Source organism: Barbus barbus (genome assembly GCF_936440315.1).
Source record: "Barbus barbus genome assembly, chromosome: 1".
Taxonomy (NCBI): Eukaryota; Metazoa; Chordata; class Actinopteri; order Cypriniformes; family Cyprinidae; genus Barbus; species Barbus barbus.
The window spans coordinates 30,070,701-30,091,801 of record NC_136729.1 but is presented as its reverse complement, the minus strand read 5'-3'; the positions used below and the strand labels follow the sequence as shown (position 1 = coordinate 30,091,801).

The following is a 21,101-nucleotide window of genomic DNA, read 5'->3' as shown; positions in this document are numbered from 1 at the left end:
AGGACTTAAGCCACTTCAATGCAGAATCAGAAACTCCAAAGACAGTCTCTAAACGGGTGATTAAAAAAGGGTGATCTATTGTATCAAAAGTGGCACTAAGATAAAGAAGAATCAGTATAGATAGATGGCCAGAATCAGAAGCCATTAACAAGTCATTGGTGACCTTAACTAATGCTGTTTCTGTGGAGTTTAAGGAATCCAGATTGAAGTGGCTCAAAAAGATCGTTAGAAGAAAGATGTGAAAGCAATTGAGAAGCCACCGTTTGTTCTAAAATTTTGGCAAGGAATGGAAGATTAAAGATGGGATGAAAATTATTCAGGTTATCAAAGTCCATGTTGTTAGTTTTTGGTACAGGGGTGACAACAGCAATTTTAAGTGCAGCTGGCACAACACCAATGCACAGAGTGTCATTGATAATACTCAAAACAACAGGACATAGGGAATCAAAATATGATTTAAACAGACAAGAAGGAACCAGATAAACTCTGGAAGTCGTAGCTTTCATTTTCAAAACCATATTACAGAGAGACTGGGAGTCAAGAATAGCAAAGTTGGAGAGAGAAATACCAGAGAATGCTGAAATACAGAAGGAAGAAGCAGCCGAAGTATGAGTATTGATAATGTGGTTATATATATTATCAATTTTGGTGTTAAACTCCAAGAATGTATTACAAAGGTGAGTTGAAGCAGGAACATTAGAGTGATGTTTAAGCAGCTTGTTGATTGAGTGAAACAGTTGTTAAGGATTTCTCTGATTGCTGACAATTATCTGTGAAAAATAAATTGATCTACCTGACACAATTTCAGCCCTATACTCAAGTAAGGTGTCTTTCCAGGCCTGGTGATGAACAGTTAAACCTGACATACGCCATCTACGCTCCATTTTACAACAAGTCTTCATTCAGCAGCAGGAGTCACAAAAGCTCTTCACTATGGACCTCATTTTGTAATCTAGGCATACATTTAGCCATTATAAAATAATGTGGGCGTTCTGAGGCAAACAATAGGCTTTATGGCTTTCTTAAAGTCACCCAGGGCTCTCTATAGAATGTCTGTGACACAAAATGAATAGGAGGTGTGTTACAGTCCAGATATGCATGTACCAGCACAAGCTCCAGACATGCCGGGTTTCCTTAAGTGGAACAAAATCTGATGTAGCAGAAGAAAAGTGCACTGTGGCGTGTCTCAGTACATTGGTGTTAGAACGTTTGAATGGTGGCAGCTCCAGTTAATCACGTCTGTGAAAGCAGGTGTGAATGGAAGTCATCCAGTTTTCTGCAGTGTTGTGGTCATGCTTGATTCAGGGAGCACTTGGAATTTTCTCTTTTTGATTTGAGAGCAGTTTATGTCAAACATTCTAAATTTTAGAAGCATTTGGGGTCTTTTTCTTGGATTAGATGGGAGTGAACTCAGTAAAGAAATTGCATGTAGTGATTCAGTCAAAGAAAGGCTGCTATTGGCGATTTCGTTACTGGCCAGCAGAATATAATGAAGTGATTGCAAATAGAATGCTAGTAAGCACTTTTATTACCTCTGATTTCCATTATTTCTGTGTTCAATAAAGCCAACAATGGTGTATTTAAATTTTTTCTTTGATCTGTCATTAGTTCTGTGTGTGATGTGAAAGAAACTGTCTTCAAAAATGATGTGGTTAACAACAGCCCCCACCAACACACACAATCATCACAAGTATTTGACTTGTTTGCATCAATTGTCCGGTTTCCCCAACAACTACAGCACTGACAGGGTTAAATTGCCATGGGGAGAAAAAAAATTCTAACATTGAGGGCTGGCTTTGTGATTTCCGTCTCTGAGTAAGACTCATCACTTAACATTGTGTTTGGAACAAAAAATTGCATATATACATAGAAATATGCTGAGAAGTACAAATATTTACCAATGAATGGTAAAAGGGTAGGTCACACAAAATAAAAATGAGGTCATCATTTACTCACCGTCATGTTGTTCCAAATTTGTGCGATGACGATCTGTGCAATGGAATCATGTTTACGTAGAAAATCAATGGAAGTGGAAAGCAATGATGTGGCAAATTCACATGACCTACCTGAACCTGTTGTGAAATCTGTTAGGAAATCTTTCACCCTCACACGAAATTTCCAATCTAATGGAATCCTGTTGAAAAGACTTAATTTCACCCACAACCATTCACTGAACAACAGTAAATGTGACCGATTCTTTGCAGTCTGCATTTTATAACGAAAAAAAAAATGCTTCAGTCATACTGAAATCAAACTTTTTAAGCACATGTAAACAGACCAATCTGTGCATACACAGACACATACAGCTCATCCAAACTCCCCTATTGAGAAGTGAATAAAGCTGTATGACAGAATGCCATGGCCCCATCATATCCTCTCTCTTGATATCTCTCTATCCCTCACTCCTCAGGGAGAAACTCTCACTATTGGTAATTGGGAGTTCATGCTGTACACAGCCTATATCCTACAGCTCCTCTTAAATTAGCCTTGTGTCACTGCGTTTATGCCCTAGACTCTAGATAGAATGTGTGTGTGTGTGTGTGTGTGTGTGTGTGTGTGTGTGTGTGTGTGTGTGTGGTTATGTAAGGATCTGTTTATATGCTTATCATGCTGGTGTAAGCAATGCTGCTGACTGTGTGTGGTTTGTATGTGTGTGTTAAGCAGGAAAGACATACACCCGAATAGCCGGATTGCTTAATTATCAGAAGGCAACTAGGTAGAGATCCAACTGTATCTCTCTTTCTCTATCTTGTGTATTATTCCATCACTGATTATTTCATCAGTCTGTCTACAATCTTGGCCCATCTTGCCATTATTTTCTCTTTATTTTATTTTCCCACCATTTCATCTGCTCTGTTTAGGACAGTTCTGTGATTAGTTTGTATCCAATCTGGCTCTCTCTGATATAGAAGACTGTGAGTGTGGTGGCCAAGTCTTCTAATTGCCAGACTTAATCAAACAGACAAATGGGAGGATAGCAGGCAGCCTGTGACCTTTCCAAGATGGCATCCTCGCCTCGGCTCTCGAGCAAGATAGTTGCCAGCCAGCTCCTCTCTTAATAATGCTGACAAATGCAACTGCGTCTGTGACTTCGGTACCATTTCCTGTCCGCATCTAATAGGCCACGTGGCCCTGAATCGCTGGAGCCTGTGATGAGTGCTAACTCTTCCGTGCCTCTGTGTGGCCTGCTATGGCTAATGTTATGACACTGACATTCATCATAAGTATCTGTGATATTTGTGTGTGTTTGGAGGGAGTGTGTTGAAGCATATCCTGATATTTGGCCCTGGAGAGCAGCTGAAAGGGATGCAATGTTAGCAGGCTAGCAGCTTTTTGTGGTGTAGTTTCACAGCATCAATCGTTTTGAAGTGTTGAGAAAGGGTGTATTTACACTATCAACCAATTCAGATTTATTTATTTAGTTTTATTTTTAATATCCACTGTGACGGCCTGCAAATATAATTTTTTTAAGGCGAGACAGGTGAATAGGGGAAAAAAATTATAACTAATATTAAATTACTAATAGTTATAATATTAAATATTAAACTATTAATAACTAATAGTTATCACCTCACATATGCAGTTGATTGATTACATTGATAATTGTAAAAAAAAAAATTGTATTACAAGTTTTCCAAGATGTTAGGTTTAAATATGAAAATGAGGCATTATTTTTGAAATATGTGCTCATTTGCATACATTTCTAGTACAAAAATCAGAAAACTGGATGAAGTTAGTTTCAAAATTATTGTTTCATTTTTTTGACATATTAGAGTCAAATGTTTTTTTCATTTTGTCACTTCATAATTCAGAAAATACTTACTAGAAAACAATATATTTTCACAATTTTGGGGGGAATAAAATGTTGTATGTAACCAAGAAAATTATATTATGAACAAATCCCTCTGTAAAAACCTTCAGGATATAGACAGGAATAAAAATGTAAAGTTTGGTGTGTGTAAGAGCTAATGAAGTGGAGATTTATGGCTCAGTGTCAGAGAAAAAAAACTAATTTTGAGAAAAAGGGCCTTTAAAATATTTACTGTAAGTGAAATCGTCTCAGGTTACGTATGTAACCATGGTTCCCTGAAGGGAACGAGACGCTGCGTCGAAACGCATATGGGAACGCCTTCAGCGTGACCAGTCTCTGAATATGATGTGTAATCAGTCAAACAAGGGCGAGGCGTCACGGGCGGGGTGACGTCACGACCAGGAAGCATATAAGCACGTGCGGCGGAGCCGGCTTCAGCTTCAAGTCATGAAGCAAGCGCTGGCAGGGATGCCGGAAGTGTGGCAACGCGACGCAGCGTCTCGTTCCCTTCAGGGAACCATGGTTACATGCGTAACCTGAGACGTTCCCTTCCAGGAACTTCGAGCTGCGTCGAAACGCATATGGGAACGAGATACCAACGCTGCCAGACTGACAAGTCCCTGCCTGGTGTCAGGACGAAAGGACAGAGGAGCCGGGAGTGGCTCGGATGTCGAGGTCATAGAACCTAACGAAAGTCAGGGGCGTGGACAACCCAGCTGCGTTGCAGATGTCCTGCATGGAGCACCTGCCCAGAAGGCCTTGGAGGCCGCCACACCTCAGGTTGAGTGCGCTCTGACTCCCACCGGCGGGGGGAGCTCAGAGGCCTCGTATGCCAAAGCAATGGCACCCACAATCCACCTACTAAGAGAGGGCTTCGTAGCAGGAAGACCCCTCCTAGGCGGACCATAGCACAAGGGCAGCTGGTCCGACTCTCTCCACAGGGAGGACCTGTGGATGTATGCGTCCAGTGCTCGCACTGGACACATACGGTTGTGCTTCTCCTGGTCTGGCTCCCCGAAGGGAGGAGGACAGAAGGCCTGCAGTACGACCGGCTGTGGATCGACCGACGGGACCTTCGGAACATACCCCACGCGGGGGTAGAGGAATACTTTCGCCGAACCGGGCGCAAAGTGAATAGAGGCCGTTGTCAGGGCCTGAAGGTCACCCACCCTCCTCAGAGAGGTGATAGCCAATAGGAAGACAGTCTTGATAGTGAGGAGTCTCTCAGTTATCTCCTGAATGGACTCGAAAGGTGCATTGCACAGAGCCTCCAGAACCACAGCCAGATCCCACGTAGGGACGCGAGATCGTACCGGAGGCCTCAGCCTCAGCGCACCGCGGAGGAAACGTGTAACTAGGGGGTGTCTACCCACTGACTGGCCACCAATAAGGGCGTGGTATGACGAAATAGCTGCCACGTAGACCTTAACAGTGGAATGGGTTACCCCTGCGGAGAAACGGGCCTGCAGGAACTCCAGTACTGCACCAACGGGGCAGTTGACTGGGTCGAGCATGGCGGTCCCCGCACCAAGAAGTGAAGAGCCTCCACTTCAAGGCGTACAGTTTCCTCGTTGAGGGAGCTCTGGATTGGAGGATGGTCTCGACAACCTCGGTTGACAGACCGGAAGCTATGAGTTGTGCCCCCTCAGGGGCCACACCCACAGCTTCCATAACTCCGGGTGAGGGTGCACCTCGGTGCCCCCGGCCTGTGAGAGGAGGTCCCTACTGACGGGCACTTCCCACGGAGTGCCGTCGAGGAGAGATATCAGGTCCGAGAACCATACTCAGCCCGGCCAGAACGGCGCTACCAACGGTAGACTGACCTCGTCCCCGCGCACTCTCGCCAGAACTCCCGGGAGCAGAGCGATCGGGGGGAAGGCGTACAGACGGAGCCTCGGCCACGTCTGTACCATAGCGTCCAGTCCCGGAGGAGCTGGAGGAACCAGAGGGGACATTGCACTGACTCTCGAGTGGCGAAGAGGTCCACCTGTGCCTGGCCAAAACCTTCCACATCTGCTTCACCCCTCGGGGTGAAGCATCCATACCCCGGGCCTCGGCCCCTGTCTCGACAGGACGCCTGCTCCCACATAAAGATGCCCAGGAATGTGCACAGCTCTCAGTGATAGGAGCTTGCCCTGGGACCACACAAGGATCTGGTGTGCCAGCTTATACAAGGGGCGCGACCGCAGACCACCTTGGTGGTTGCTGTAAGAGACCACTGCCGTGCTGTCGGTGCGCACCAGCACGTGGTGATCTCTTAGGTCTGGGAGGAAGTGCTTGAGCGCACGGAACACAGCTACGATCTCTAGCTGGTTGATATGCCACGTCAGGTGGCGACCACTCCACAGACCGCGGGCAGGGTGGCCACTCATGACCGCACCCCAACCGGTGAGGGCTAGCGAGACGCGGCGACAAGGAGCTCCCAGCACCGGGCCCCGGGACAAGAACCAAGGATTCCTCCACATGTCTAAGGCACAGACAGCGGCGTGACACTTTGACAGCGCGGAGCGAGTCTCCCCTCAGGGAGACCCCCTTGGTCTTGAGCCACAACTGTAGGGGCCTCATGTACAGCAGGCCAGAAGGAATCACGCTGGTCGCAGCTGCCATGAGCCCAAGCAGTCTCTGAAACTGCTTGACAGTGAATGGCTGGCCTTCTCACACTCTCTCGACTGCCGTGAGGATCGACTCGATCCGAGCAGGGGTCAAACGAGCCTGCATCGAATCCCACAATACACCTGGATAAGTGGTTCTCTGAGCTGGAGAAAGCACACTTTCCTTGGAGTTTAGTCTTAACCCCCCAAATCTTTCATGTGGGCGAGAACGACACCTCGATGCCGAATCGCCGCCCGCTCTAATTGAGCGAGGATCGACCAAACGTCGATATAATTGAGTATGCGGATGCCCTGCAGTCGCAACGGGACCAGTGCCGCATCCACACACTTGGTGAAAGTGCAGGGTGAGAGTGCTAGGCCGAGGGGAAGAACCCGATACTGATACGCTTTGCCCCCGAAAGCGAACCTCAGGAACTCCCTGTGAGAGGGAAGGATGGGTACATGGAAATAGACATCTTTGAGGTCTGTCGGGACAAATCAGTCCTCGGACCTGATTTGAGACACGATCTGCCTGACAGTGAGCATCTTGAACTTCAGCTTTCTGGCTGAGCGGTTCAGAAGACTCAGATCCAGTATGGGCGTCAGCCCCCCATCCTTCTTTGGAACAATGAAGTACAGGCTGTAGCAGCCGGCGTGGACTTTGTGAGGAGGAACCAACTCGATGGCTTCCTTCCTCAGCAAAGTATCGACTTCCTGTTCCAAGACCAGAGCCTGCTCGGGGCGGACCGTAGTCACACAGACCCCGTTGAACAGCGGAGGTGGCCCATCGAACTGGATGGAATAGCCAACCTCTACCGTCCGCAGGACCCAAAGAGACACATTCGGCAGTCGCTGCCAGGCTGCCAAACGATCTACTAAGGGAATCAGTCTCTCGAGACTGACCTCTGGTGTTAGAGAAGCGGCCAGACCGCTGCCTCGCTGCTGCGCACCGGCAGGAGACGCGTAATCTGGCGGCCGAGGCGAGTTTCTCAGGTCCGCTGAAATCACAGGCGGAAGAACCTGAGAGTAACACTCGCTGGGACCTGCTGTGCCCTGGAACTGCAGGGTTGACAGACAAATCCCCGGAGGGCACCGAGGGGAGACGGTCACCGTGTGCCACGGTGCAAGCCACTCCACCCCAGTAGGGGTCGCCCTCCGCGGTCCTGGGGCTCGCCCGTCAGGACCTTTTGCGCGAGGAGCTGGTATGCGGAGGAGGCTGCGCCCGCCCAGCAGCCACCTGAGTTTAGAGAGTGCGCATACCCTCTGCCCACCAAAGATGTTGTAAGCAGAGCAGGAGCCTTCAAAGGCGGTGCTGTAGGGGGAGACAGATAGCTCGCAAGCGTCTGTTCAACCCGCGGCATCGCCGCATACCCGCGCTCATTCAGTTCCCGCGGGAACGAATGGCCGGGACGAAAAGATTTCACCCGCGATTGGTGAGGAGATCGGGGAAAACGGAAGGCTCCTGTATAGAAGTAGCTCCTCACACTGGGACGAGAGAGGCGGCGAAACCTCGTCAACGCTCGTCACATCAACCTCCTCGGAGGAAGAGAGACGAAGCGTTGAGCCCTCGTCTCGGGTGGAAGAGACCGCTTCCGAACCGAGAGACGGGGCGCCAGATCAGGCGCGGGAGGAGATAGGGACATGCCCGTCTGACTCTCGCCAGCCAGATCAGCCTTTTTCTCTCTTTTTTTTTTTTCTCTCTGCAAGCCCCGCGAGCGCAGCCGCCGCTCTGCCTTTTTTTCTCTCTTTTTTTACGGCAGAAGCGGGACCGGCTTTATTCATTTTATGCTTGTGCAAACACTGCAGCTTACAAAGCTCATCTCTCTTAAACTGGGGCGAAAGAGGCGGCGAAACCTCGTCAACGCTCGTCACATCAACCTCCTCGGAGGAAGAGAGACGAAGCGTTGAGCCCTTGTCTCGGGGGGAAGAGTATCGCTTCCAAGCCGAGAGACGGGGCGTCAGATCTGGCGGATACAGGAGGAGATAGGGACATGCCCGTCTCGCTCCCGCCAGCCAGATCAGCCTGTGAGCCCCACGAGTGCAGCCGCCGCTCTGCCTTTTTTTTCTCTCTTTTTTACGGCAGAAGCGGGACCGGCTTATTTTTCTCTTTGTGCTTGTGCAAACACTGCAGCTTACAAAGCTCATAGTTATATCATATTGGGGTGACAGAGGCGGCGAAACCTCGTGAACGCTCGTCACATCAACCTCCTCAGAGGAAGAGAGGCGAAGCATTGAGCCCTCGTCTCGGGGGAAGAGACCGCTTCCACACCGAGAGACGGGGCGCCAGATCTGGCGGATACGGGAGGAGATAAGGACATGCCCTCTCACACTCGCCAGCCAGATCAGCCTGCGAGCCCCACGAGTGCAGCCGCCGCTCTGCCTCGGCAGCAGCGGGACCGGCACCGCGTGGGGAGCTCGCGAAGGCTCCCTTCTCGAAGAGAACCCTCCGGGTGCGGAGACCGATTCTGCGTGCTCCTCACCCAGGCAGACCACGCACAATTCGTGTGTGTCCTCGCTCGTGATATAGCGAGGGCAAGGATGCACACACGACTCAAAACGTGGTCTGAAAGCTTCACGCCTGAGCTTGCCCTTGGCTTTGGCATGATACTGAATGCTTTCCACTTAAAACTAGGACAAACAACAGTAAATAAGACTGACACACACAGAGCGCTTCGCTGAATGACAAAAAGCTGAAGCCGGCTCCACCGCACGTGCTTATATGCTTCCTGGTCGTGACGTCACCCCGCCTGTGACGCCTCGCCCTTGTTTGACTGATTACACATCATATTCAGAGCCTGGTCACGCTGAAGGCGTTCCCATATGCGTTTCGACGCAGCTCGAAGTTCCTGGAAGGGAACGTCTTAGGTTACTTGTGTAACCCTAGTTCCTCGAGGGAACGAGACGCTGCGTCAAATGACGCTTTGGGGAACGCCCACAGCGTAACCGGCTCTGAATACCAATCAAATCTGTCCAGAAATGGGAAGGGACGTCACGGGCGAGGTGACGTAATGACCAGCTGGTATAAAAGCACGTGCGGGGAAACCGGCATCAGCTTCTAGAATGAAGCAAGCGCTGGCAGGGATGCCGGAAGTGTGGCTCCGTGACGCAGCGTCTCGTTCCCTCGAGGAACTAGGGTTACACAAGTAACCTAAGACGTTCCTCTTCAGGAACTCGAGCTGCGTCAAACGACGCTTTGGGGAACGAGATACCAACGGCTCCAGACTTCCGCACCCCTGCCCTGTGTGTCCAAAAACGACGCACAGCTAGGGCAAGAGAACGGAAGAACCTGGAGTGGCTCGCATGTCCAGGCCATAGAACCTGACGAAGGTCAGAGGCGTGGACCAACCCGCAGCGTTGCAGATGTCCTGAATAGGGACACCTGCGAGAAAGGCCTTGGAGGCCGCCACACTCCTAGTGGAATGAGCCCTGACTCCCATCGGCGAGGGGAGGTCAGAAGTCTCATAAGCCATGTGAATGGCATCCACAATCCACCGACTGAGGGTCTGCTTGGAAGCAGGCAGACCCCTCTTAGGAGGACCGTAGCACACTAGCAACTGGTCCGTCCTTCTCCACATGGCAGCTCTGTGGACGTACGCGTCCAGTGCTCGCACTGGACACATACGGTTTAACTTCAGCTGGTCAGGATCCCGAAAGAGAGGAGAACTAAGGGCCTGCAGTACGACAGGCTGTGGTGTGACAGAAGGAACCTTGGGGACATACCCTGCCCGAGGGTATAGAAAAGCTTTGGACATGCCTGGCGCAAAGTCCAAATGGGTAGGGGCCACTGAAAGGGCCTGCAGGTCCCCCACTCTCTTGAGAGATGCCATCGCCAGAAGAAACCCGGTCTTCAGAGAGAGATGGCGATCTGAAATCTCCTCGATAGGCTCGAAGGGAGGCCTACAGAGAGCGTTCAGTACCACAGCCAAGTCCCAAGGTGGGACCCGGGACCGTACCGGAGGCCTTAGCCTCAGTGCACCACGGAGGAAACGTGTAACTAGGGGTTGTGCGCCCACTGTCGATCCACCAAGAGGGGTGTGGTAAGCAGAAATTGCCGCCACATAGACCTTCAAGGTGGAGTGGGCTAACCCTGTGGAGAGTCGAGCCTGCAGGAACTCCAGCACTGTACCTAATGGGCAGTTAACTGGGTCGAGCTGGCGATCTCCGCACAATGAAGTGAAGAGTCTCCACTGCAGGGCATACAGTTTCCTCGTAGAGGGAGCTCTGGACTGGAGAATGGTCTCCACAACCTCGGTTGAGAGACCGGAAGCTATCAGCTGTGCCCCCTCAGGGGCCACACCCACAGCTTCCACAACTCCGGGCAGGGGTGTACAAGGGTGCCTCCTGCCTGTGAGAGGAGATCCCTCCTGACTGGAATCTCCCAAGGGGAGCCGTCGAGGAGGAAAATCAGGTCCGAGAACCATACTCGGCCCGGCCAGAACGGGGCTACCAATAATAGCCGGTGTCCGTCCCGGCGCACTCTCTCCAGAACTCCGGGGAGCAGAGCGATCGGGAGAAAGGCGTACAGACGCAGCCTCGGCCACGTCTGTACCATGGCATCCAGCCCCAGGGGAGCTGGACGACGTAGAGAGTACCAGAGGGGACATTGCACTGTCTCCTGAGTAGCGAAGAGGTCCACCTGAGCCTGGCCAAATACTCTCCAGATCTGCTCCACCACCTCGGTGTGAAGCATCCATTCCCCGGATAACAGCCCCTGCCTCGACAGGGTGTCTGCTCCCACATTGAGATGCCCAGGGATGTAAACAGCTCTCAATGAGAGGAGTTTGCCCTGGGCCTACACAAGGATCTGGTGTGCCAACCTGTACAGGGGGCGCGACCGCAGACCTCCTTGGTGGTTGATGTATGAGACCACTGATGTGTTGTCGGTGCGAACTAACACATGGTGAGTTCTCAGGTCTAGGAGAAAGTGTTTCAAAGCCTGAAACACGGCCAACATCTCGAGCCTGTTGATGTGCCAGGCGAGATGACGACCTCTCCACCGACCGTGGGCAGGGTGGCCACTCATGACCGCTCCCGAACCAGTGAGGGATGCGTCCGTCGCTAGCGTTACGCGGCGACAAGGAGCTCCCAACACCAGGCCCTGGGACAAGAACCAAGGTTGTCTCCACATGTCCAAGGCACGTAGGCACCGCCACGTGACCTTGATCATGCGAAGCGGGTTTCCCCTCGGGGAGAACCCCTTGGTCTTGAGCCACCACTGTAGGGGTCTCATGTACAGCAGGCCAATAGGTAGAACGTTGGACGCAGCCGCCATCAGGCCCAGCAGTCTCTGAAACTGCTTTACAGTGAGTGACTGGCCTTCTCTCACTCTCCCGACTTCTGTGAGGATCGACTCGATCCGAGCAGGGGACATTCGTGCCTGCATCGTGGTCGAATCCCACACCACCCCAAGATAAGTGGTTCTCTGTACTGTAGAAAGCACACTTTTCTTGGCGTTTAGTCTTAACCCCAACACTTTCATGTGGGCGAGAACAGCACCTCGATGCTGAACCGCCCTCCGCTCTGAACGAGCGAGAATCAACCAATCGTCGATGTAATTGAGTATGCGGATGCCCCGCAGTCTCAACGGAGCTAACGCGGCGTCCACACACTTCGTGACTTGATTTGAGACGCGACCTGCCTGAGCGTGAGCATCTTGAATTTCAGTCTGCTGACTGAGCGGTTCAGATGCCTCAGATCTAAAATTGGATGCAACCCTCCATCCTTCTTTGGAACTACGAAGTACCGGCTGTAGAACCCGGACTCTCTCTCGAGAGAGGAGGAACCACCTCGATGGCCTCCTTCCTTAAGAGTGTATGTACCTCCTGTTCCATTACCAGAGCCTGCTCGGGGCCCACTGACGTGGAAATCACCCCGTGAAATTGAGGCAGACGAGAACCAAACTGGATTCTGTAGCCTCTTTCTACAGTGCGCAGGACCCATCGAGACACATTTGGCAGAAGTTTCCACGCTGCGAAATAGTCTACTAAGGGAACCAGTCTCTCGAGACTGGCCTCTGGTGTAATCAGAACAACCGAACTAGCGGCTCCAGAGACCCCCGAAAGGGTGGCGAGCATCTCAGCTCCGCTACGGTCCCAGGCGGAAGAAACTGAGACATGCGCTCGCTGGAGACCGCTGCGCCCTGAAGCACCGTAGGTGGCAGGGTTGGCAGAACGATCTCCTGAGGGCGCTGGAGGGCGACGATCGCTGTGTATTGCAGCGATCGTTGCTCTACCCCAGCGGGGGCTACCCTCATAGGCCCTGGTACACCACCATCAGGGCCTCTTGGCCGAAGACCTCCTTGCCTGAAGCATGGTCCTCAGATCCTGCTTAGGCTGAGAGGTCCCCGGCCGCGCACCCTTCTTTCTACCCCGCTTATGAGGAGGCGCACGGGTGGCCACGCTCTCCTTCTGCGCCTCCCTATGTGAGGAGCCAGCACGCGGCAGGGGCTGCTCTCGCCAAGCAGCCCCGAGAACTGGAGCGCGGCGAGGGAGGAACCACTGGAACGCCGCCGCCTGCCTCCTGGCCTCCTGGTGTCTGCTGACAACCGAGTCAACAGCATCACCAAACAGGCCAGCAGGCGACAGCGGGGCGTCCAAGAGGAAGACCCTGTCACGTTCTTTAATGTCAGACAGGGTCAACCACAGGTGCCTCTCCGCCGCCACCAGGGCTGCCATAGACCGCCCAATGGCACGGGCGGTCTCCTTGGTGGTGCGGAGAGACAGAAACGTCCTCTGCAGAAATTCCCTCGCCCTCGTCCAGATCTTTGAGCAGGTCCGCCTGGTATGCCTGCAACACCGCCATGGTGTGCAGGCATGAACCAGCCAGACCTGCTGCCTCGTACCCCTTGCCCACCAGCGCCGATGATGTACGCAGCGGCTTGGTGGGCAAGGTCGGAGCCTTCAGGGATGGCATGGTCCCGTAGCCACGCTCCCTCGTCCCCATCACACTGCCGCAATAACCAGGTGAAGGGGCGAAGAGACACCTCAGTGTGGAGGTCGGGAAAAAATGGCAGGCTCCGGTGTGGAGGTGAGGTCTGAAACACTCCTCTAGTTTGCCTCTCTGCGGTTCAACCGAACGCTCGGCCGGCCAGTCAATTTTGAGCTTGGCTACAGCACGAGTGATCACCTCCACAAGCTCCTCATACTGGGGTGAAAGAGGGGGTGCGACACGTTCGGCGCCTCCCATGTCAACCTCCTCAGAGGAAGACAAGAGACGCGCCGCGGCCGCTGCCCGAGGGGAAGAAACCGCCAGGCGTGCTTCCGGACTCGGGGAGCGGTCGCGGGATCCGGCAGGTGAGGACGGAGAAAGAGCCTCAGCGGAAGCGGGGCCAGCGCCGCGGGGAGCACTAATGAAAGACCCTTCTCCTGAGAAAAGAGCTTTTCGGGAACGAAGCACACGCAGAGGAAAACCCTCGCAGTGCGGACAGTCAGCCCCCTCGAGGGCTGCCTCCGCATGTCTCGCTCCCAAGCAAAGCACACACAGTGTGTGTGTGTCCTCCGCACACAAATAGCGTTTGCACGGAGGAACACACAGCCTGTATTGCGCCTCACTCTCTCTCCCATACTTGGTTTTACAACCACGTTTAGACATCATTCACAGACAGACAACGGTAAATATGACTCACAAGACACAGAGCGCTTAGCTGAATGACAGAAAGCTGATGCCGGTTTCCCCGCACATGCTTTTATACCAGCTGGTCATTACGTCACCTCGCCCGTGACGTCCCTTCCCATTTCTGGACAGATTTGATTGGTATTCAGAGCCGGTTACGCTGTGGGCGTTCCCCAAAGCGTCGTTTGACGCAGCTCGAGTTCCTGAAGAGGAACTATTGACACAAATAGATAAAGTGCTATAAAAGAATCACTTAACAGTGTGTCTTTTGGATGTGTTCTTTCCACCAGTCTGAGAAAAAAAAAAAAAAAAAAAACTATGAAAAACTAAAAAAGCTCAAAATCTCAAACTTGACAGATGCAGGAAAAAAACTGTGTTTTTGCCTGCAGTGTTTCCCCTTAAACATGTAATGAAGTAATTGCAGAAAATGAACTAATGAAAGATATCAAGTTATGTGTATGTATATATGTATAAAGAAGAATAAAGAGAGTTGTTATACAGTAAAATGGGTGAAATGGACCTTCCACTGATGCACTCAATGCATCGAGGCATGTTTTTTTTAAACATGAAGGACACGATTGAGAATTAATTATTTCACTAATGTGCAGAATTAGTGGAATGCCACGGTATAAATGGTGAATGTGAGCACTTGAAATAATCACATGTATAGTAATGCTATGAACAGAGGTACAGTACACTCCAGGAGTCATTTAAATGGAGATATTTATTTTTTTTAACAGATTTAAGACATAAGATATTTACATTAAATGCAAAGGTTTTAATAAGTATAAATAATGGGAATTCCCATTGAATAATTGTTTCCATTCTTGGTAGAAAAATTGTCGCTTTTAATTTTAATTTTTAGATTGAGAAGTGAAAAAAAAAAGTGAAAGTGACGTGACGTGGCCGAGTATGGTAACCCATAATCCGTAACCCTAACCCATACATTTTGTGATATAAATATCTATACAGGTGGCATTTCAAGCATTATCTGCCTCTCTTGAATTTTAATTCTGCGACTTTGCCTTCAAATTCACATTACAGTTCTGCTTGCTAGCTCAGTTCAAATTTTGACATTTGACATTTTCCATTCAGTTCCTGTTAATCGCTTATTAGCACTCTGAAGTTCTGACTGCTAGATAGTGCTGACCAACCTAGTGCATCTTGGCATGTTATTCATGTAAATGCAGTTGTTTAAGTCTTAATTGAATGTAAGCATATCTGATGTGTGTCTAATGTGCAGATCCCTGCTTTACATTTGCAGTGTAAATGCAGCCAAAGCTTTCTGTGGATTTGTGTTTTAATAAGAGTTGGTGGTAGTTCTTGTTTATTTGTGTCTGATTTTGTTGCATTCTGCAATAATGCTCTATCCTTATGCAATTGTGCTGGTTAAATCAATTCAAGAGGCCACGAACACCTGTGGTCTGCCTTCTCTGATTGTTTCTATACACTTTCTGTCTGTCCTTTTCATTTCTCTTTCTTGATTCAGTTCACATTTCTATTCTTTTCATCTGCCTGTGGGGTTTTTGAGCTTGCATATATAGTAACAGAACAATAACCACATAAAGTCTGCACAAACTGTTCTCTCTTCCCTCTCATTCTCCTGGTAGACCTGCTCTTAAGAGACTAAAATTAGAGCAGTTCACAAGGCTGCTTCAGTTCAGTATAGACATCATTTTCTGAGCACTCTTAAGGAACTTTAATCTATATATCCCTTTGAAGAAAAACTTATGTCCATATGCACCAGAATGATGAATGCAATTTGTGAAGTTTAGGGCGTGCTCGAAATATCCTTGCCGTACATGTAGCAGAATGCGGACAATACATCTACTCACATGCTAAGTAGTCAATATTTATAGCTGGCTGTCTTGCACCAGCAGGCTCACAGAGTGCTCTAATCGTAGATTAATGACCATGTGGCATAGGCATGATGTTCATTAGCACACCTTTCTCTCTCACTCTCTCGTTCTCGGGAACAGGATTTCAGGATGCTGGGTTCTATAGATCAGTTCACCTCAGCCCCTGGTAATCAGAGCATAGGAAATGGAGTAATCTAGGGAGCTACTGCTGAGCTCTCGATCTTACAGCCTCACCTCAGGCAGTGTGAAACACACACACACACACACACACACACACACACACACACATACACACACACACACAGTCTCAGTTCACTGGAGAACAGGCAGCACATGTATTTTAAAATGTACAGTGTACAGCAACTTCTGATATTGCTTTATCCATTATTTTTACTTCATTGAGCAATAGTGATGGTAGTTACAGAAGTTGCAGTAGTAGCTTTGTGCATTTCTTAAAGGAAATGTGAGTGATGCTGATGCAAGTGTTGCTGCTATGATGCTCAGGTTGTGGGCAGTTGCCAGGGTGTCACTATGTGATTGCTACGGTGTTCTGAGGAGGTTTTAGGGGTTTTATGTTTGTAGTAGTTATGCACTGAAGCCTGCACTGAAGTCTCTGCCTGGATGTAAATAAGCAAATACTTATGTTTCTGTCATGTTGTATGTTTGACACCGTTTTTTTAAACCTTTACTGGTGCAGTGCATAGCTCTTTATTTCTCAAACAACCATGTTGGAAGAAGTACCCATGTCCAGATTCCTGGATGACAATGTCAAGATTCAGCAGGCTAAAACTATGAAAGACTGGCATTAAAAATTCCTGACTTTAGCCCTATCTTTGGGATGTGCTGGAGTCGATTTTACCCTGCTTGTCAAAAAAAAAAAGTAGCTTTCATTTTTAAATTTATCATTGGATTGCCTTTAACTTGATAACGTTGTGTTCCCTTCCAGGAACTTCGAGCTGCGTCGAAACGCATACGGGAACGCCTTCAGCGTGACCAGGCTCTGAATATGATGTGTAATCAGTCAAACAAGGGCGAGGCGTCACGGGCGGGGTGACGTCACGACCAGGAAGCATATAAGCACGTGCGGCGGAGCCGGCTTCAGCTTTTTGTCATTCAGCGAAGCGCTCTGTGTGTGTCAGTCTTATTTACTGTTGTTTGTCCTAGTTTTAAGTGGAAAGCATTCAGTATCATGCCAAAGCCAAGGGCAAGCTCAGGGGTGAAGCTTTCAGACCATGTTTTGAGTCGTGTGTGCATCCTTGCCCTCGCTATATCACGAGCGAGGACACACACGATTTGCGCGTGGTCTGCCTGGGTGCGGAGCACGCAAAATCGGTCTCCGCACCCGGAGGGCTCTCTTCGAGAAGGGAGCCTTCGCGAGCTCCCCACGCGGTGCCGGTCCAGCTGCTGCCGAGGCAGAGCGGCGGCTGCACTCTTGGTGCTCGCAGGCTGATCTGGCTGGCGAGTGTGAGACGGGCATGTCCCTATCTCCTCCCGTATCAGTCTCTCGGTGTGAAAGCTGTCTCTTCCCCCAAGACGAGGGCTCAATGCTTCGTCTCTCTTCCTCTGAGGAGGTTGATGTGACAAGCGTTCACGAGGTTTCGCCGCCTCTGTCACCCCAATATGATATAACTATGAAAGCTTTGTAAGCAGCAGTGTTTGCACAAGCATAAAATGAATAAAGCCGGTCCCGCTTCTGCCTTTAAATCAGAGAAAAAAGGCAGAGCGGCGGCTGCGCTCGGGGGGCTTGCGGAGAGAATTAAAAAAAGAGAAAAAGGCTGATCTGGCTGGCGAGACTCAGACGGGCATGTCCCTATCTCCTCCCGCGCCTGATCTGGCGCCCCGTCTCTCGGTTCGGAAGCGGTCTCTTCCCCCGAGACGAGGGCTTGACGCTGCGTCCTCCGAGGAGGTTGATGTGACGAGCGTTGACGAGGTTTCGCCGCCTCTCTCGCCCCAGAGAGCTACTTCTACACAGTAGCCTTCCGTTTTTCCCGATCTCCTCACCGAGGTGTCGAGATCGCGGGTGAAATCTTTTCGTCCCGGCCATTCGTTCCCGCGGGAACTGAATGAGCGCGGGTATGCGGCGATGCCGCGGGTTGAACAGACGCTTGCGAGCTATGCTTGTCTGCTGACCCTGCCGCTGTTCCAGGGCACAGCCGGTCCCAGCGAGTATATTTCTCAGGTTTGTCCGCCCGGCAGCGCGGAGCCGAGAAACTCGCCTCAGCCGCCAGATTACGCGTCTCATTCCGGTGCGCCGCATCGAGACAGCGGTCTGGCCGCTTCTCTGAACCCAGAGGTCAGTCTCGAGAGACTGATTCCCTTAGAAGATCATTGGGCAGCGAGCTGCCGAATGTGTCTCTCTGGGTCCTGCCTTGCAGGGTCTGGTTCGTTCAGAGGTCCTGACGGGTGAGCCCCAGGACTACGGAGGACGACCCCTACTGGGGTGGAGCGGCTTACACCGCGGCACACGGTGACCGTCTCCCCTCGGTGCCCTCCAGGGACTTGTCTGCTGACCCTGCCGCTGTTCCAGGGCACAGCCGGTCCCAGCGAGTATATTTCTCAGGTTTGTCCGCCCGGCAGTGCGGAGCCGAGAAACTCGCCTCAGCCGCCAGATTACGTGTCTCCTGCCGGTGCGCCGCAGCGAGGCAGCGGTCTGGCCGCTTCTCTAACACCAGAGGTCAGTCTCGAGAGACTGATTCCCTTAGTAGAGCATTTGACAGCCTGGCAGCGGCTGCCGAATGTGTCTCCTTGGGTCCTGCAGACCGTAGCGAAAGGCTATCGTATTCAGTTCGGCGGGCCACCCCCGCCGTTCTGCGGGGTTGTTATGACTGCGGTCCGCCCCGGGCAGGCTCTGGTTTTGGAACAGGAAGTTGGTACTCTGCTGAGGAAGGAAGCCATCGAGTTGGTTCCTCCTCACGAGACCCAGTCCGGTTTCTACAGCCGGTACTTCATTGTTCCGAAGAAGGATGGAGGGCTGAGGCCCATACTGGATCTGCGTCTACTGAACTGCTCAGTCAGAAAGCTGAAGTTCAGGATGCTTACTATCAAGCAGGTCGTGACTCAAATCAGGTCCGAGGACTGGTTTGTCACGATAGATCTCAAAGACGCATATTTCCATGTTTCCATCCTTCCTTCTCACAGGAAGTTCCTGAGGTTCGCCTTTGGGGGCAAAGCATACCGATATCGGGTTCTTCCCTTCGGCCTAGCACTTTCACCCCGCACTTTCACCAAGTGTGTGGATGCGGCACTGGCCCCGTTGCGGCTTCAGGGCATCCGCATACTCAATTATATCGACGATTGGTTGATCCTCGCTCGATCAGAGCGGTTGGCGGTTCGACATCGAGATGTCGTTCTCGCCCACATGAAAGAACTGGGGTTGAGACTGAACGCCAAGAATAGTGTGCTTTCTCCGGTTCTGAGAATCACTTATCTAGGCGTGGTGTGGGATTCGACCACGATGCAGGCACGATTGTCCCCTGCTCGGATCGAGTCGATCCTTACTACAGTCAGGAGAGTGCGAGAAGGCCAGTCACTCACTGTCAAGCAGTTTCAGAGACTGCTGGGGCTCATGGCAGCTGCGTCCAGCGTGATACCTTCTGGCCTGCTGTACATGAGACCCCTACAGTGGTGGCTCAAGACCAAGGGGGTCTCCCTGAGGGGAAACTCACTCCGCGCTGTCAAAGGGTCACGCCGTTGTGTCCGTGCCTTCGACATGTGGAGGAATCCTTGGTTCTTGTCCCAGGGCCCGGTGTTGGGAGCTCCTTGTCGCCGCGTGTCGCTAGCGACGGACGCTTCCCTCTCCGGTTGGGGTGCGGTCATGAGTGGCCACCCTGCCCGCGGTCTGTGGAGAGGTTGCCACCTGACGTGGCATATCAATCGGCTAGAGATGTTAGCGGTGTTCCGTGCACTCAAGCACTTCCTCCCAGACCTGAGAGATCACCACGTGCTGGTGCGCACCGACAGCACGGCAGTGGTCTCTTACATCAACCACCAAGGAGGTCTGCGGTCGCGCCCCTTGTATAAGCTGGCACACCAGATCCTTGTGTGGTCCCAGGGCAAGCTCCTATCACTGAGAGCTGTGCACATTCCTGGGCATCTTTATGTGGGAGCAGGCGTCCTGTCGAGACAGGGGCCGAGGCCCGGGTATGGATGCTTCACCCTGAGGGGTGAAGCAGATGTGGAAGGTTTTGGCCAGGCACAGGTGGACCTCTTCGCCACTCGAGAGTCAGCGCAATGTCCCCTCTGGTTCCTCCAGCTCCTCCGGGACTGGACGCTATGGTACAGACGTGGCCGAGGCTCCATCTGTACGCCTTCCCCCCCGATCGCTCTGCTCCCTGGAGTTCTGGCGAGACTGTGCCGGGACGAGGTCAGTCTACTGTTAGTAGCACCGTTCTGGCCGGGCCGAGTATGGTTCTCGGACCTGATATCTCTCCTCGACGGCACTCCGTGGGAAGTGCCCGTCAGGAGGGACCTCCTCTCACAGGCCGGGGGCACCGAGGTGCACCCTCGCCCGGAGTGATGGAAGCTGTTGGTGTGACCCCTGAGGGGGCACAGCTCATAGCTTCCGGTCTGTCAACCGAGGTTGTCGAGACCATCCTCCAATCCAGAGCTCCCTCTACGAGGAAACTGTACGCCTTGAAGTGGAGGCTCTTCACTTCTTGGTGCGGGGACCACCAGCTCGACCCAGTCAACTGCCCCGTTGGTGCAGTACTGGAGTTCCTGCGGGCCCGTTTCTCCGCAGGGGTAACCCATTACACTGTTAAGGTCTACGTGGCAGCTATTTCGTCATACCACGCCCTTACCGGTGGCCAGTCAGTGGGTAGACACCCCCTGGTTACACGTTTCCTCCGCGGTGCGCTGAGGCTGAGGCCTCCGGTACGATCTCGTCCCTACGTGGGATCTGGCTGTGGTTCTGGAGGCTCTGTGCAATGCACCTTTCGAGCCCATTCAGGAGATAACTGAGAGACTCCTCACTATCAAGACCGTTTTCTTATTGGCTATCACCTCTCTGAGGAGGGTGAGTGACCTTCAGGCCCTGACTACGGCCTCTATTCACTTTGCGCCCGGTTCAGCGAAAGTATTCCTCTACCCCCGCGTGGGGTATGTTCCGAAGGTCCCATCGGTCGTCCACAGCCGGTCGTACTGCAGGCCTTCTGTCCTCCTCCCTTCGGGGAGCCAGACCAGGAGAAGCACAACCGTATGTGTCCAGTGCGAGCACTAGACGCATACATC

The 21,101-nt window shown here is 51.6% G+C and overlaps 1 protein-coding gene across 1 annotated transcript in view; it reads left to right on the top strand.

Moving 5' to 3' along the window:
* LOC306876406 (neural-cadherin-like) overlaps positions 1-21,101 on the top strand; it is a gene marked incomplete at both ends in the record, with an annotated part of 304,042 nt that overhangs the window by 7,977 nt on the left and 274,964 nt on the right. The gene's annotated exons all lie outside the window — the stretch shown is intronic.